This window comes from Anser anser (assembly GCF_964211835.1).
Source record: "Anser anser genome assembly, chromosome: 3".
Taxonomy (NCBI): domain Eukaryota; kingdom Metazoa; phylum Chordata; class Aves; order Anseriformes; family Anatidae; genus Anser; species Anser anser.
The window spans coordinates 22,741,238-22,753,980 of NC_139722.1; the positions used below are offsets into that span (position 1 = coordinate 22,741,238).

The 12,743-nt window shown below is 35.2% G+C and overlaps 1 long non-coding RNA gene across 1 annotated transcript; it reads left to right on the top strand.

Moving 5' to 3' along the window:
- Positions 1-5,669: 5,669 nt before the first annotated feature.
- On the top strand, positions 5,670-12,366 carry LOC310897012. Its single transcript, XR_014581981.1, has 3 exons — positions 5,670-5,958; positions 6,106-6,336; positions 8,245-12,366. It is a non-coding gene; the product is annotated as an uncharacterized lncRNA (long non-coding RNA).
- The last annotated feature ends 377 nt before the right edge of the window (positions 12,367-12,743 follow it).

The window sequence follows — 12,743 nt, forward strand, 5'->3', positions numbered from 1 at the left end:
ATATAGCCTTTTTGTTATATTTAAATAACTCAGAAAATAGGACGTAAAGTATTAAGCAGCTCTGACTAAAAAACCTCATCGTTTATATTTATAAAATATTTTGTATTGCATTTGAAGCAATTAGTAAACATTAAGAAATATGTTATTGAAAAATAACAAAAATATTAACAAACATATATTCCCGATAGGCAGTGTTTATACCATATGCTATGCATTTATACAGCTTCATAGAACTAACTACTAATTATTATTATCATTCTTATTACTAGCTTACCTCCAGTTTCAGAAGTTTTAAAGGTCAGGTCTACTTAAAGTAGAAATAACTCATACACACTAAAGGAAGAACAATACTCAGGCTATTTCAATTCCCAGAACAAAATTTACATGATTGTCAACAAGGATTCTCAGAATGTGTACTTATTAATTTCAGGGGATTAAAATATAGTTTGGAGCTCTGCAGTACAAATAAATTGTTGGTAAACTTGAGTGAGTTCAGTAACCAAGATGATTAGGAGAGTAAAGAGCATGATGTACTAAGAGACACTGAGATTAATTCAGTCTGTAGAAAAAAAAGTACTGTGTTACTGTCTTTAACAGTCAAGTAGATAGTTACAGAAAAGGCAGAGCTAGCCTCCATTTGAATGTGCACAGTGAAAGGTCAATATGCAGTAGACACAGTTATGTCAACAAAAATTCCATTTAGGTGTTGGAGAAAATAATCACAATGGTGGTGATCAAATACTAGAACAGTTTGCTTTGTGAAACCTCTGGTTATCATAAACAGACCTTCAGAGAAGGCCCTGAGCAAGCAAGTGGGTCCTGCTTTTAGAGATTGGACTAGAAGACCTCATCAGATCCTTTTCAAAAAAAAAAAAAAAAAAAGATATTTATAATAGCTAACTTCCTTTTCAGGGAATATTCAGATCAGTTTTAAGTACTCTGATTTTCTATCAACTTTCTTCTGAAACGGTTGTTAATGTACAAAGAACATCTAATGTACAAATATTTATTACTATGCTGCTTTATTTCTTTTATTCTTTTTACAACATTTCAAGAATTTTGATTAAATTCAGTTTTATTTTTTATAATCCATTGTATGGTAAGATTAAAAACATATATAAAAGTATATATATTCCTCATTTCACAGTCATAAACCATTAGTAAAATAAAGTCAATCTTTTTCAGTTATTGGAAGAAATATTTATAGGATATACATATACATACATATCCGCTATATAGGTTTAACCGGATCAGGATTATATGTCCAGAAAAAAAAAAAAAATCCCCCCCCCCAACGGTTTCTCTAAATATTTTTGTCTTGATTCCTCAGTAATAATTGCCTCTTATTCTCTTTGAACTACAGACATCTACTCCAACATTTTTTCTATTGCCTTCAAAGTGTGTGTTAGGATTTTATGAAATAATCATAAAATCATAGAATCATAGAATATTCTCAGTTGGAAGGGACCCACAAGAAACACCAAATAGATCAAAGAATATTTCATCAGTGTCGTCATCTTGGCTGGATGGTCTACAGAAGACTGTCACAATGACACAGAATGACATCTGTTTTATTTGCTTTTCCCTTAATCCTTACCCCGAGGCTCTCAGCCATGTAATCACCAACAGAAACCTCCACACAGTCCAGCCCCTGCATTACATACAGCACCACACCCCTGCCTCACCTGCCCTGCCCGTCTTTCTGAAGAGCCTGTAACTGTCCACTGTAATACAGCAGTCACAGGACTCTTTCCCACCAGCTTTTGTTTATGTTAGTGTTGCCATAGCTCTGGGACTGAGACAAGGCTTCCAGCTCCTCTTGTTTGTTCCTCATGCTGTGTATGTTGTATATTTTCCCCCTCTGAGAGAGGTGCAACTGATTAGGCATCAGCAGGCCTGGTCATGACCATCCCATGATCAAGAAACCCAGAATTCTGCTGGTGACTTGGAGTCATGCATTGGTCAGCTGGGTCTGCCTGTTCCTTTCAATATTGTTCCTTGCTTCTGGAAGGGTACAGGAAAACACTATTGTTGTGGTTTAACTTGGTAGGCAGCTAAGCACCACACAGCTGTTTGTTCGCCACCCCTCCCCCCCCCCAAAAAAAAAAAAAAGGAAGGAAAATGGTAAAGGCTTGTGCGTTGAGATAAAGACAGTTTAATAGGACAGAAAAAAAAAAAAAAGAGAGAGAATAATGTTAATAGTAATAATAATATGCACAAAGCAAGTGATGCACAGTGCATTTGCTTACCACATGATGTCCGACGCCCATCCCATCCCTAAGCAGCGGTCCCCCTTCACCCCAGCCAGCCACCGCCTATAACTGTTCAGCATGACATCACATGGTATGGAGTATCCCTTTGGCCAGCTTGGATCAGCTGTCCTGTTTCTGTCCCCTCCCAGTTTCTTGTGCACCCCCAGCCTCCTCGCTGGCAGGGTGAAAGGAGAAGCTGAAAAGTCCTTGATTCAGTGTTAGCACTACTCTGCAACAATTAAAACATCAGCCTGTTATCAACATTATTCTCATCCTAAATCCAAAACACGACACCATACCAGCTACTAGGAGTAAAATTAACTTTATCCTAGCTGAAACCAGGACAACTAACTGTGTGCCTGATCCTTTAACCAATTGCCCCAAAGCCCTGAAGTCTCTTTTGATTACCCTTGGACTTCTCTTTGCTACTTCATTGCTGCCAACATGAAAAACTAATACTGGGTAATAATCAGAGGCTCATACCTCATACCAGGCTAGTGAGTTTTCTAATAACGTCTCTCACCCAAGCACCAGGGAGTGAGCAGACTTCCCTATGGGTTGGGTCTGGTTCATTTATTGGGCCTTCTGTTCCCCCCAGAAGGAATTCCCCCCAGAAGGGAGTCACCTGTGACAACAACACTATTTTTTTGTTTTCTTGACAGTGCCAGTTGTGATACAGGTTGTAGGTTTATTTCTCCTAGACAATCAGTCCAACCTGGATGGGCCTTCATCCACATCATCGTTTGCCTGTCCATCAAGTTTCAGTGCCTCATACCTGTTCCATAAGGGCACCAGCGAAGAAGCAAGTTCAAAGTCTCCTCAGAGTACTCTAATGCTTATACTTGAATAGTCCCTTGACTTGTTGTCACTGAGCACTGTGGTAATTCATAATTTAGATAAACAATATAGAAACATAAACCAATGCATTTTTATGGTGGTATTTCATTCTTTCCTCACCTTAACAATGTAGTAATATTAATACCATTTCTAGCTTGTGTTAATATCTCACTTAACTGCTCATACTGGCATGATTCTGATGTCAGAGTTTTTCTATGTGGCCATATGGACAACTTTATTTTCTTTATTTTTTTGTATTATTTAAAAATGTATTTTTTGTATCAGTTGCTTTCATTTCAAAGATGAGGCAGTTCCAGCAATATCATATGATGCAAGCTCATAGGAGCCATGATAATATAGGGTATTATATATATAATATATGGGTTTTCCTACCTTCTCATGGTACTTTCTTCCATATTAACTAGTCTTGAACTCATGTTAGGCCCCTGATTATCATTCTGCCTTCCCACTAGCTTGCATGCTTCATTTAAGGCACCTGACTGAATAAATTTCTGGTGGAAAAATTCAAAAACAAGCCTTGGAATAACTAGAATTAAGGCTCATGCTTGTAGATAGTTTGAGTACTACTACTATGTGGTTGGAAGGTTGCGATAATGCAGTCAATCCAAAGCTATCTTACCAAGTGTTGCTGCCATTCACATTCTTCCTAATAATCACTTCACAAGCCCCTACATGTAGCCTTATCTTCAACCTACGTAAATAAATGGTTATGGACTTTACAAATACTTTTGGGAAGCTCATCTGAAGCATTTCTAGGGCAATATATTCCTGGTATAACTGTGTCAGACAATAGGGTTACTGCAGCTCTGTAGGAGAACTGGCAGTTTATAAACATTTGTAATGAACTTGTGAGGGTACACGGTTTTGTGAGGGTACACAACTTTTTCCTATAAATGATTACAGTTTTGGTATCACAATGGTTATAACTGGCATTAATAAAACAGATGATCAGAGAGGAGAAAGAAAACCTGATCAAGTTCACTCTGAATATCTGAAACTTTTTTTGGGAAACAAGTTAGCTTTATCCTCTGTGTAAAGATTTTCAAATGGATCTTATACCACTGACTAACAAAAAGGCCTAAGTGTCACGTAATGACCACATGGACACCAGGGTTCTTTCAGGATCAGTAACTGCTACTGCTTTATTGATGACATAACTTCAACTCCCTTATTGAGGACAGGCTCCCTTCACATACCCTTCGCCCCACAGCAGTACTTTTCCACTAACTATTCATTGGTCAACAATTTTGCCCGGCAACAGCAAACACCCAGCAACTTCCATGTCTTAACGGCTTATTTTCAGCCAGCTATCGACCAATACCCCCAGGTCCCTTTCCGCCAGGCAGCTTTACAGCCACTCTTCCCCCAGCCTGTAGTGTGGCATGGAGTTGTTGTGCCCCAAGAGCAGGACCCAGCACTCACTTCTTAATTAAAAGAAGGAAAAAAAAAAAGAGAAAAAAAAAAAGAAAAAAGAATTTTTATGATTTCTCCATTGGCTTGCCCTGCAAAGAGCTTCTGCTATCACATCTGTTGAATGTTCTCTTGGTTTGTACTTTTGAAACATAATTTTCATTTAATCAGGAATTACAACTCTTTGTAACACTGTTGATGCTCTGGCACTGAAGCATATACCTCCTGAGCAGGGGATAGTTTATTTCCATGCATATAGAAGGTTTGCGTGCAAAACAACAAGAACAACAAAACAGAATTCCTTTCTCAAAGAGAATTTCATTCACTTGAGTTGTTATATCTTTGTTTAGTCCATTGTATTTCACCATACCTGAAGTACAGACTAGTTTATTAATTTCAGAGAAGAAATGGAATAAGAAAAATATATTTAATGTATAAATAACATAGGCAGGGATAGCCAATATTTATTTCTATCACTTACTGTGATAGATGTCTGATTTTCAATTTACAGATTTTCTGTAAGAGAGAAATTTCTTCCGTGATAAGTCATTGCAATGTTTAACTAACCATAGAGTTAAAAATTTACACTTTATTTATATTTTCAATTTCCATAAGACCTTGTGTATATTTACTTGCTATAAATTTTCATGTCTTTTCTTGGACACAGTCATCTATTTATAGTATCCTTACTTATGGCTGATATTTCTACATGCATAAAACAATAACAAATCTTGGAATAAATAAATTCATCTTAATATTAGATTAGCAAAACCATCAAATAAACATAAAAATAACCAGTACTGAGAACTTCTAACAATGTGTGTTAATAGGTAGCAAATGGACATTTGATGATGCATGCCAATAAAGAACTGATCAAAATCACACAAATCTATAATTCTGAATTTGATTAAATATGTTGTTATTAAAATCAGTATTGCATTGAAAGCAAGTGGCAGTGTTAGGAGGTCTGCAGAGGTGGCCTCTGTTCGAAGAGATGAGGAGCTGCAACCATGCTGGACAGAACCATTTCCAACCAGCTCCGAAATGGAGCTCTGGACACAGCTGAGCCCATCAGCCAAGGTGGTGGCACATCTGTGAAAAAATTTTTAAGAAAGAGTAAAATTGCCTGATGAGTGGAGAGGAATAAAGAAAAAAAAAAAAAAAAGGTGTGAAAATCAACATTGCAGACACCATTGTCAGGGATGAGGTGATCCAAGTTCCAGAGCAGAGATTTCCCTGCAGCTGGTAGAGAGCACCATGATTGAATATATAGCTGCACTGCATTCATGGAGGACCTCATACATGAGAAGACAGGTATTCAGCCTGTGGGAAGGACCCGAACTGGAGCAGGGGAAAAAAGATGAGAAGGAAGGAGAGGCAAAGGGGAGTTGTTACGTACTCACTCTCAATCCCCCTGCTCTGCTCAGGATGGAAGGAGGTAGAGTTGAGAATGTAGAAGTGAAGTTAAGACTGAGAAAGTGTAGGGGAGGCAGGGAGGTGGTAGTAAGGTGTAATAATTTTCACTTTTGTTTCTCATTACTCAAATATATTTTAATTGGCAATAAATTAAATTATTTTTTCCCAGGTCAAATCTGTTTTGCCTGTGATGGTACCTGTTAAGTGATCTCCTTGTCCTTACCTTGAGCCATGAGTTATTTCAACTTGAACCTGCATCTTTCAAATCACTCGCAAGTATTCCAGTGGACTACTGACCATCTTGTCTTACTTCATGACAAGAAATTCTTGAAATATGAAGCATCTTCCAATTAAGAGTTTGATCAAGTCATTTCCTTCAGTTTTGCTCATTCATCTCAAGGTAATCAGTCTTACACATTTACTAGTACCAGTCTTCTCAAGTTATTTTCTGACCTGAAAAGCAAGATCTATTGCTTTAATCATTTACCTTTTAATAACTGTAATTGTCAAACTTTGGCCTTTTTTATTGTTATTTTTTTATCTTTCAGTGCATGTCTTAAACAGTCTTAGTAGAGCAAATTTTAGAAACTTAGCACTTCAGAAGTGTAGAGAGTGCTCTGCATGTGTCAGAAAACATGCCTATGATATTCTTCCCCCCCCCCCCCCCAAATTACTAAAAAAGTGGATTTGAGAAAACTTTCAAATAAACAAATGTGGCTTCATTTCAGTGGAATAATTGAGGAGAATTTGTGCCAAGAGTTCATGAAAATACTGGCAAAAAATAATATTGAAATAACCGATTACTAGTTTTCCTTATAGTCACTAGCCAAATAAATATAACCAGTGGAAAAATTCAAACTTCTTATGTTTTCAAGCTTTTATGTTTTCCTTTACAATCAATTTCTCTATCTCCTTAAATGTTTAAGTAATTTCCTGTTTTGAAATTCATTAGTAGGTCAAACATCTAAAATGCACATCTTGACAAGAGTTATTTAAACTCATTAAGGTGAAACCATTTAAAGTATATAATTAAATATATAATTTATATAACATCTGTGCTTCTGTAAAAGCTAATGAGCTCAAAACTCCAAGAGTAACAGTGAATCTATATTACCCCACTGAGGTAATAAATGTACTTTAGCACTGACATTTCTTCAGGTAGTACCCTTAAGTACTTAAAATCAGAGTGCTTAAAATGCTGACATCAGTTAACCCATTGGTTACATCAAAAATTTAGGCATCTGTTAATTTTCTTTTTTTTTTTTTTTGCTTTCTTACCTTATCTAAGGTTCATAGATGTAATTATAATATCACCTCTCCTGTGCATGGTGTTATTTTATCTATATGGCATTTTTTCACTTAATTGGTTAATCTATTTTGGCAATTATCTATTAACAACAATGCGTTCCAAAATTCTTATTAATTCATTTTCACAAAAAGTTTGAGATTTTTATGGGCCATATAATAAGTAAAGTGAATTTAAAGCCAGCTTTCTTGCTTAGTGACAGATATAACAATTTGGTCATGAGGCATTGGCTGCTGATTGCTTTTTTGAGAATATGTCTAGGACGTGACGTGATATTTCAAAACATGGCAATAAAAAGCCATTCCCTGTAAGAAGCATTTTCACTTCATTTGGAACAGAGTTCTGCTGGAGTTTTTATTAAGCAAAAAGATAAACAATCTGATGCCTTTTCTTCTCCTATCTTTTACAAAGTGAATTCTTAAGACTAGAGGCAACTACTTTTTGATATATAATTTCTTTTAGTTAATACTAAAATTTAAACAACTGGAAAAAGATGTTAGCAGGAGAGACTGAAATACATACTTGCCCTCCCACCCTGCTTGCAATAGAGTTGTTCTGCTACATGATCCAGGACAATGGGAAACTTGATATCAAATTCTTGATATCAAAAGATGGGACATACTGATTGTTGTGATTCAGGAAAAGCATATATTTTCATTTATATGTGATTTTTAAATTTTATTTATTTTTTAGAAAAGGAGAGAACTGTTGTCTACAGATGAAAGGGATAGGTGTTTTTGTATTCTCTTTTCCTGAAAAAAAAGTGCAGGCACTTTTAAAAAATATTTAACATTTTTGTACTATATTAATTTAAGCACATTTTGGTAGGCATGCATCATGTAGGCATGCATCAAGACTATTTTAAAAATAAGATTTTATGTGAAAGTGTTACCATTACTTCCTTAGTCTCTAGGCTTGAAATGCACATCAGTGTAGTTTCCTAAATCTGCATTGTTTCTTAAATGTGACTGGTTCATGATCCATTTTTTCTTATCATTGTAGGACCTTTGCCTTTGGAATTTCTTCATCTTCTGTAGCTGTCCGTGTCTGATACTTAACCACAGCACCTTTGCATTTCAACATCTTATCCTTACGCTCTCCTTTATGAGATAGGCAAATACAATTATCACTGTTTTACACATGGGAAACTTAATCACAGAGAGATTAAGGGCTAGGTCACAAAATGACTTTAATGTTACGATTTGAATGCTGCAATCTCTCACTTTCAGGAGTCTTTTTGATAGTAGAGAGCATGGTGCTCATTCTACTACTTATACCATCTGTATAACATGTTGAGAAAGCAAACAAGTACCTGAGCAATACAAATAAATACCTGATTACTAATGTAGACAATTAGAAGTGCAGAGGAGAGGTATGTGATTTCAGGGACAAAGAAAATTTGATATTGTCCAAATGCATTGTTTTCTGTTACTGTCCCCATGGCATTAACTCAGGATTATGGCTGCTATCTGATAATGCATGGACTTGTTTTTACATCTTTCTTTTATGTAAACCAGTGTGAAAATTTGAATACAGATTACTTCCTCTTGTATTTCCTATCTATTAATTTTGGCTATTTTGAAAGCAAGTGTGTCATGTTGAATTTTTTTTACCTTCTATGACTTTAATATATTCATTAGATCAAATCAAAACTCTGAGACCTATCTAGTATTTAGGCTCCTCTTACAGCTTATAAAGTGTCATCATGTGGAAAGCAAAAGCTTAGGCTCAGTCGTTCAGAATATACACCAAGCCTTGATATTCCTATCTCCATTTAGGACATCAAAGTCAACAAAGTACTGATGGACAGGCTCTTGCACATCCAGCAAAACTGGTATTTGAACTTAGAATTTTGAATTCCATTTTGAGCTGGAGCTTAGAAGTTTGAGCAGTTCAGAAATGGTCAAGAAGACATTTAAATACATTAGGGGATTCTTATCCATTACAAGGTTAATGACTTTCCATTTTCAATTTCCAGCATTTGCCAAGGAAATAGATAAAGGATTCTTAGCTCACCTGAACTTCTGGAAACATAACTGTGTCATAGCTAGTTCGTACCAGACACAAGACCTAAGTATTAGGCTAGACATTAGACAAGGATGCTGAATATCATAGTCATGACATTAAATAAGATTTAATATTGGGAAACCTAATATTGTGGTTCAGTAGAATAAACAGATGATTAGGAAGCCAGTGGACCCTAGATTCTTGGGACAGCTTTTGCAATTCTTATTTAAATTTGTCACTTAAATGAATAGATTGATAATAAAGAATAAATAGAGACAATGTACAATGCCTGGAGTCTGGATCAGAACCCAAGACTCCAATCTGCTATGGATGTATCTTCCATTCATTGACTCCTCTAACTTATTCTTTTCTTATTATTCATTTCAATAGGCAGTGTTGAATGTGACTACCAGCAGAGCCTTCAAGACATTTTTATAGTTGAGGTACACATAGAAACAGGGATAATATATTCACAACAAAATTATTTACAGAGCTAGACTTAGGAGACTGAACAAAGGAAACAGAGAAATGCCACAGCCAAACAAACAAACAAAAAACCCAACAAGCAACAACAGCAACAATAACAAAAAAATAAAAAACAGAATCAGGACTTTAAGTTTGTTTCCTAAGAACGAAATTTCATCATTCAGTAGAAATTGATCATTGATAATTGAAATTAATATTTTTAAATTTATTTATCTTGGTTTCATTTAGATATTTATGTATTTAATATGTTTTGTTTTGTTTTTATAATTTCTAGAACATATTTTGATATTCTTGCTACATTTTTTCAGGTCTGGGTTTGACCATTACATGAATAATGTATTAAGTAAATTTGGTAATGAAGTCAGATTATTCAGTTATGTAAATATATTTAGGTGCAAATATTGCTTCTAAGAGTTATTATATTGCTATTAGCTATCTGCTCTTTCATGATGCTTTTTAATTGTTTTTGTGTATTACTGATCCATTGATAGCTTCTAGCACTTAAAAGTAATCATAAGCATTCTAAAGGATGCTGAATATGCTAACTTAAAGGAAACACATTTTTGTAATAAATCTTTAATTTAACATGCAATAGAACAGCACTAATTTATCAATGTTTGTGAATTTCACATATTTATACTTTGTAGATGAAAATGTTTGAGAAGGATAAGCCTGGTGTGTAAATTATAATTCTGCAAAAAATAATTATTTTCACTTTACAATAAAATATATTGAAACTGAACATTCACATACTTGACATTAAATTATAAGTGGTTAAATGTTAATTGATATTTTTAAATATTACCTAGACTTTCTTTTGCAGCTAAGAAACAAGCAGAAATGAAGACAAATATTAATACCTTACTGATCCACATGATACAATAACTTTATCTGTCATTTTATCCTCTGAATATCTCATATTGAACTAACTGGCTGAAGGAGTTTGAGCTTAAAATTGTCAGAAAAGGTCTAAGAATCAGGATAGATGGATTTGTAGAAAAATATATAATATTTGGAAAAATAAGTCAATAAGTTCAAACTTGTCTAACTGAACTTTGATGTAAAGAAGCATCGTATGTAAGTACCAAAAGACATATACTCTCAGAATAAAGACTGAAGAAATGAATAACTGTTCTGAAGTTTTCATACAGAGGGAATATTGCAAGCATATATGTCATTTGGGTTTGCTTAAACATATAAACCAAGAACATTCTTTAATGTGTGATGTAGATACATCTTCTGTTCATTCCTGTGAATTTTACCAGTAATGAAATCAGAGATTAATCTGATCTGAACTGGTAAAGGTCTGTGCTCTGCAGAAGAAAAAGTTCAAGGAGCAAATGAAAAGTGCCTTCCAGAGAAGTGTATTTTCAATGTCCAGCACTAAGAAAAATATATAAAAGCACACAAATGCTAAGCAAACCTTCCCCTGGAAGGAGGAAGTGAGGACAGAATAACTTTTTTGCAATTCTATAACTTAGCAACAAGTAAATTGACTTATTTTCAAGCTTCAAAGCTCCTAAGCACCTTAGCCTCCAAGTACCATGCTGTTATCATGTTATCAAATTGGGATTTACTCTTTGATGTATACCAAGTGATTCTCAAAGGGACCACAACCAAGAATCAGGTTTTATCTTTGCTATTTTCCAGATAATTATTGTGGCATTTCCACAGATCCATTATCTGACCCTGATTAAAATTCAGGAAATCTTAGCCTGTTGCATGTGTTCAGGACACACAGTAACTCCTCTTTCTTGACATGTTTAATAAATAAGACATTTTATTTATCTTTGCAGAATGGAGCGAGATTGCTGGTTTATTTCTCCTTCATGCACATCTCAAATGTAATGGGGAGAGCTGATGTTGCTGACATATTGTTAAGCTATTTCAGCTCTCTGTCATTCTGCAATGAATCACAGGATAGCAATTTTAAGCTCTGTGCTGGCTACAAAATAATAGAAGTGTCTCAGTGTCTAAACATGTTGATAGCATTACTCAGTTCTCATTTCACAAGTTTTAATTGAGCCATTATCAAATAATGATTCCAGAACTGAAATAATTATTAATAAAGTTCTGGAGATCATATCTGCCCCTCCACTGCAAATTCTGACTGTCCCAGCTAAAGGATAAGAGCCCATATCTAGAGTTTTTCTATCAGAATTTGGAGTGCATACTAGACAGAGTGAATAAAGAGATAAGAGATATACAGTGCCTCTGAAATCAGTTCTCTTGAAAACAGCTGGCTCTTTTTTCTGGAAATTGAAACCTTCTGCTCTATGATATGGATGACATTGGTATTAGCATCTGAAGTCTCACCAGCATGCATCAAGTCCTGCGAAAACATTTGCCATGGGACTACAAACTATATATCTGATAGTCAGTGTTAGGAGATGGGCCCAAATGTTGTGCTGCAACAATTTGAACTGCAAAGTTGTTATCATGATCACTAGCACTTTATTAGACTACACCAACTAGATTGGCTTTGCACTGAGCAAGGGGTTGGGCCAGACAATTTCAGGGGTCCTCTCCAAAGTAAGTTATTCTATGATTCTGTGAATTGATGCCTGTCCCATGCAATTCCTGGGCATTAGTGAGCCACTGTTCTCAATGGGCTGTAACGGACAGAGACTTCCTGTTCTAGGACAGAAAAATGAAGGCAGAGAGCTTATTTATATAGTTACAAGTTATATGCATTTGTACTGCTTACCCTTAGGACCAGAGAAAAGACCATAGCTTTTTTGTTAATTACGTAGTGTGAGCATAGTGACAGCGGTGTATTCAAACTATAAAAAATGTCTGCTATATAAAGATATCTAAGTACAGCATTTACTTTTACAGCTTTTGATGGACTGAAGCTACTGATTAGCTATCAGATATATCTTCTGTGTCTACTCCCTGGGAAAGGTATAGAATTTTAAGTAAAAATCCTTGTTATCACGTTATTTGTACCATTATTATACAGTCAATGCTATTCTTACACTATTCCTACTTAATATGATTTATCTGAG